Raw genomic sequence first — 6,194 nt, 5'->3', positions numbered from 1 at the left:
GTCGGGCTCCCTGCTCCTTGGAAGCCTGCTTCTCCCTCTGCTTCTCTCTCTCTGTCTCTCTCTCTCTCTCTGTCTCTCATGAATAAATAAATAAAATCTTAAAAAAAAAAAATTAGCCTGCGTCTGGCCCACATGAGGCATCCATAGATGTTAGCTGCTCTTGGGGAGTCATTAAACATTGGGAGGTTGGGACCCCCACTCCCCTGGCACGGGGCAGCACGAGAGTCTCGGGTACGGGGCAAAGCTAGCTCAAAGCTGTCACCACCAGCCTTTCCTTCTAACACCTTCTCTCTTCCCCTCACATGCCAACTTTGGAACATCTCAATGACTTATTCAGACAGCAGTAGATGGGGGAGGGGCACGAGAGCAACTCAGGGTCCTCCTCCTCAGAAAATCTATTTCTGGCCATGTGGCGGTTTGCATTTGCCAGGACCTTCCCCGAGAGTGAGAGCAGCTGAAGGCACAGAGAGGCAGAGGGGCCGCCTTTTGACTTCCATTTTACCTGAAGCCTGAGGCTAAGCTGCTGATTCATCACTGTGGTTCTGGAAACTCCCTTTCTCATACTTTCTGTTTCTCGTCTATAAAACCCTGACAGAGGTGGCTCTGGGGAAAAGTAGCAGTGTCACCTACTCAGAATAATCAAGAGTCCTTAGTCCCCGTACAGGGTTCTCCATAGGAATAGAACCAATAGGATACCTATATATCTATATCTACATATACATCCATACGTATATCTACATATGTGTGTGTGTGTGTGTGTGTGTGTGCATGTACATACACAGAGGTTGAGAGAAAGAGAATGAGAGAGAGATTTATTTTAAGGAATTGGCTCATACAACTGTGGGGGCTGGCAAGTCTGAAACTGTGAAGCAGGCCAGCAGGCTGGAGATTTAGGTAAGAGTTGAAATTGTAGTCTTGAGTATGAAATCTACAGGGCAAGTCAGGCAGGCTGGAAACTCAGGCAGGATTTCTGTGTTGAATCTTGAGGCAGAATTGCTGCTTCTTTGAAGAAATCTCTGTCTTTGCTGTTAAGGCCTTCAGCTGATCGGATGAGTCCCTCCCACATTATGGAGGGTGAGCTGCTTTATTTGAAGTGAACTGATTGTAAATATTCATCATATCTAAAAAAAATACCTTCACAGCAACATCTACACTAGTGTTTGACCAAACAGCTGGGCTCCATAGCCTAGCCAAGTTGACACATAAAATTAACCACCACAGTCCCTGAGAAACCTTGCCCTTGAGGGCAAGTCACCTTTCTTAGGAAGCTCAAGGGCCTGATGAGGGACCCATGTTGCTGCTGAATCCCCACACCCAGGGAATCATCATCAGATATGGGTCAATGTTTCAGAGCAAGAGTCCAGTGCTGGAGTGGAAAGAGCTCTCGATGGATTGTCAGAAGTTTTCCTAGGTGCTGATTGTACATTGAGCCTTGAGTTAGGTCCTCTGGGCCCAGAGGTGAGAAGGAAAAGACTACTACTGCCTGAAAGAGATGGCCCATATACAAGTAACTCCATTATATCCAAATCAATAAGACTTGTGTAGAGCTATGCTTTGTAAAAATCCCATCGGTCTAGATTGAGGGTCATTATGAGAAAGTACCTACTGTGAGGTGTCTATCATTTCAGCCCAGTGAGGAGGCTTAATCCTTTGTGAGTTGTGGGACCATTGAGAATCCAGCACAAGCCATGGAGCCTCCCCCCAAACAGTGTTCACCCCAAAACATGTCTTGTGGCCTGTTTCCTTAAGTACAATTACCAGGGTAAAGCCTGTGTGGCTTACAAGGTCCTTTCTGTGAGCATTCTCAGAGAAATTTCATCTCTTCTCAATCTTAAGAATAAATGTTCCTCTCCAGAGAACATTAGTTTGTTTTTACCTCGTAAACACATAATTGTGTGAACTTTAATGTCCCATTTTCCCTACAGTTTGCTAGGGAGCGCAGGACCAAGTCTGAGGTCGGCCTGTTAAGAGAATTAACCTCATTACTGGCTTGATTTTGGTTATTGGCCCCCCTTTTTTTCCCTTTCTTCTTTCTAATCTACTACCACTCTACGCCGAATTGTTGTTTGTTGTGGTTGTGTTGGATATATATTTTTTTGTCTTCTTTTTAACTGTTTAAATGCTCTTTTTTTTTTTTTTTTTTTTTGGCAACAAGGCAAGGTGGAAAGATACAAGCAACTAAGAACCTATTACCGCGGAGCATCCGAGGTGCTGTGAGACCATAGAGGAGAGAGAACTTGACTCAGTCAGTCTTACGTTGGGGGGCAGGGGGTGACGGGAGGAGCAGGTCCAATACATCATTTTCAGGTCCCTGTGCAAAAAGGAAATGCAGAGCCCCTAGTTGAAGACAGCAACAGCAGAGCATGAAACCAAGCCTGGGCTCTTCTAAGCATGGGCTCTGGGCTACTGCACAGGTTGGTATGCCCATGAATCCAGACCCGGTTATGGAGGGAGGCTTCCCAATTCAGCTAACACTTGAAAAAGCCGGGTAGGACTTCGCTAGCGGAGCACAGGAAGGAGGGAACAGCCAGTGCAAAGACAGGGACGTGGGAGTTCAGTCGTGAGAGGGGATGTAGCAGGAGGGGATGCAGGGAGGGTAAAAACAGGCGAGAGCAGCAGGACTTCATAAATCACCAAGAGCCGTGCCTGTGATGATGTGTAATTCCCATCACGCCCAATTCCAGAGGGTCCACCTGAAACTAATTTCACATTGATCTTCAGGCCCCACATAGTCACATTTCGGCCAAGAGCCAGGACATCCTCATCTGCATCCCAAGCAGCCCGACAGTCCCACAGCACACGGGGACCAACCAGTCATTGGTGATTGAAATCCGTCTGCGGGCCCTTTAACAGCTCAAGCTCGCGGCCACCCTGGAGGGGGGCAGGCTCTGAGACTGTTTCACTCAGCATCCCACAGTCTTCCTGTGACTTTGAGACATCAACAGGCCTCATGAATTTCTGTCACCTCCCTCAGCATGTCCCCGATTGTCCATTTTTTGCCACTCCCTACTTGCACAGAGAGTCATCATCAAAGACGGCCCCGTGACAAGTCATTTGAGCTCAGACAGATTGCCTGCTCCCTCCCGGCGACGTCTGGCTCTTTCTGTGCCAGCAAGCACCGGGTGGTTAACCCCCTCCCTCCTCCCTGTGATTTCTTGCTGCTCTTTTACATCACCTTCCCTGATAAATCATTTGGGACGTGGCAACTCTCAACAGTGTTGCCCTCAACCCTTTCTACAGGCCCTTAAATGGGATCCCACTCTAAAGCCTTTGAGGCTGTTTGTTTGCCTGCACATGGAACAGTCAGGGTGGTGGGGGAGACACACGTGTGGAGTCTGATAGCACTTTTCTTCCCCTCCTCTTGGCAGGAGAACATCTCATGTAGGTCACCGTAGCAGTGGGGGTCCCAGCACATCCCGGTTAGATGGATGGAAAGGAGTCCTGCTTAAAGCTCTTACTGTCCTCCTGGGTGAACTGAGGCTCAGAGAGGCCAAGGGACATGTCAAAGGTGGAATAGCTAGCCAGGGGTGAGCTAACCTCCAAGCCAGGTCTCCTTCTGCTTCTGAGATGTACTCATTGCTGGGGTGAGTGGTGTCAAGCTCTTAGCTGTGTGCCTCTGATGCAAGTCTCTTTGCTTCTCAGAGCCTCCCTTTCCTCATCCCTCATTAGGGATACCACCACCTTTGCGTCAAGATTGATAAGAGGATGCTAACAGAAGCATTTATGCAGAGGCACCCAGCTCAGTCTTAAACCACATGACCTGGGGCCGGTTGCATAACCCCTCTGAGCATCAGTGTCCTAGTGTCTAACATAAAGGCTGTTGGAAGGATTTAAAAACCTGACTTCCAACAGTGCCTGGATCATTGTAATAATCAGTATGTAAATGTGAGCTACTTTCATTATTATCATTTTCCTCATTATTGGCATGGAGTAAGCAAGCCCTTAGTAATTATTTTTTCCCTTTTTGTGTGAGCAGAGCTGCAGTGTGCCTAGCATCAGGGCTCTGGAGATAAACAAACATGAATTTAAACCCTGGTTCTGCCTCCTGGCAGGGATGTGGGATAAGCTTTCCTGAGCCTTAGTTTCCTTATCCAAGAAGTGGGATAGCAATCATCACCTCGCTGAGTGGCTTGTGAGGACCAGCCATAAGTCACCTGTCACATCAGTTACATTCAAACATTGATAGCGGTTAGTGTTTCTTTCTCAAGTGCAATTTTGATTGATTTCAATGTAAAATTCCTGCAGGCCAAGAGCCAGGCAGCCCTCCCCGTGCCCTGCCTGTTGCTACAGGAGCTGTTGCCCACAGTTTAGGTCGTTTGCATCATGCAGCTGTACCTCGGTAGTTCCATGTGATGGAGGCATGATGAAAAAGCAGCCAACACACGCAGCCCAGGGATCTTGGCTAGTCTGGTGACCAAAACCTCTGCAGGTAAACACTGACTGCAAACACCTGCATTTGGTTGTGGTCCTGGGATTTTACCAGAGGTAGGAGGCTGCAGAAGGGGGGAAGACGGAGAGCCAGTGGGCTCAGGGGCTTACCTGCTCCACCAAATTTGGGCGACGTGCTTGCCGGCCTGCCGGAATCTTCCATCCCAGTGGAAGGTAGGTGGGTAACACAGAGGAGCAAGTGAGCCTGTGGGCCCATTAATCACCAGGGGAGCCTCTACCCAGTCGGAACGTCTTAGCAGTTATCTGGATGCCCAGTCTGGGTGCTCACCTGGTGTGTGGACTCAGGACTAGGGTCAGAGCTACAGGATGGGATGGGTCGGAAGGATACTGGCTTGACGTGCATTTCCACTGTATCAGCGTAGAGAGCGTGGTGGTTGGGACTGGGCACACCATCTGTACCCGCCTGCATCTTTGTGATACAGAGAGATGGTGCCCTACTCGTATTGGCTATCTCGCTCAGTCATATTGCCCGCCCTTCGCTATCCCCGGGTTAAAGGAAAAAGAGTTTGTTATCTGTTTAGCACAGAGACACAAGACTCTAGATCAGGTTGCATGTTGCTGGCAGTCCCCTTCACTATGTCCCAAATTGTCCATTAAGGGGAACAAAATCAAGTTGTAGATATTTGACTTTCTTTTTGCTTACAAAGATGGTGATTTTATATGGATCTACTTAATTTGAGGTTTTAGTTATTTGTTTCTTGCTGCAAAAGAAAGGAAGGTGCTGCTCATTACAGCACGTCCCTTCTGTGCTATAGGTGCAGTTTGGGTCTCTGGATTCAGCCGGGTGCACTGAGACTATCCATCTCTCCCCCTACTTCACAAATCATTTGGTTCTGAGGGGTAATGGAGGTCTATGAACCAGTAGGTAGAGTGCGTTTCTTGTGTCAGTTTAACGTCCTGGTTTGAGGAAAAGGGATTTGGAGTCAAACATTGCAGTACTGCCACTTACTGTGTTCTGTGACTGGAGGAGAGTTACTTAATCTTTCCAAGCCTCAGTTTCTTCATCTCTATAATGGGGATGATATTAGTCCCGATCGCACTTTGGGGGTTTTGGTACAGGTAAATGAGACAAGGCACCAAAGCTCTCGGCACTGTCACTGCTACGTGGTAGGCACTGGAATGCCCCCGACCCTGAGGTTGCATCTGTGGCTGCTGCTGGGGCCTGAGTTGGATAGGCTTCAAGACTTAGGGAATCCTATCCACCTTCCTCTCATTGTCCACCCTCCCCCTGCTGTAGAGGCCCTGGGAACTCCCCCCTTGTACTGGCTCATGAGAACGGACTGTTCGCTGTTCGGGGATTTTGTGAGCCAGTTATTAAACACAGACATTATTAGAGATTAAAATATATAAACTTACACTTAAATAAATTACGTTAAGAAAAGGTATACATAATGAACACTCACCACTTCCTGATTATTTTACTACATTATACTTTGCTCCTGAGGTTATTTACATCTGTTTTATCCGTGTAGTAGAAATACCTGGGATGGTTTGTACCGCTTATATCTTTCCAACTCCACTTTCAATGGCTCCACTTACCTTGAAATCTGCCATGGTAGGAGCATTTGGCCATAGTAGGAGTATTTGCACCATGGAAACCAGTAAATGCTACAAATCAGCTCCTCCCCTCTTCCCCCGCAGAAAGCCAGTTGTTAAATATTAACCAGCTGCATCTTTGGGTAAAACTTTCTAATTAGGTTGGTTTTTCATTGGTAGACAAGTGCTGATCAGAAAATCCTTTATTA

The 6,194-nt window shown here is 47.6% G+C and overlaps 1 long non-coding RNA gene across 1 annotated transcript; it reads right to left on the bottom strand.

The window, feature by feature from the left end:
* Positions 1-795: 795 nt before the first annotated feature.
* Positions 796-4,712, bottom strand: LOC114218596 (uncharacterized). Its single transcript, XR_003611225.2, has 3 exons — positions 4,540-4,712; positions 2,173-2,311; positions 796-1,016 (listed from the first exon to the last, which is right to left on the bottom strand). It is a non-coding gene; the product is annotated as an uncharacterized LOC114218596 (long non-coding RNA).
* Between the last annotated feature and the right edge of the window lie 1,482 nt (positions 4,713-6,194).

The sequence above is a fragment of the Eumetopias jubatus genome, unplaced genomic scaffold (genome assembly GCF_037043125.1).
Source record: "Eumetopias jubatus isolate StellerSeaLion01/CBP00866 unplaced genomic scaffold, mEumJub1_p1.0 scaffold_13, whole genome shotgun sequence".
Lineage (NCBI taxonomy): Eukaryota > Metazoa > Chordata > Mammalia > Carnivora > Otariidae > Eumetopias > Eumetopias jubatus.
Note: the sequence above shows the minus strand (reverse complement) of the source record. Positions and strands in the feature narration are given on the sequence as shown.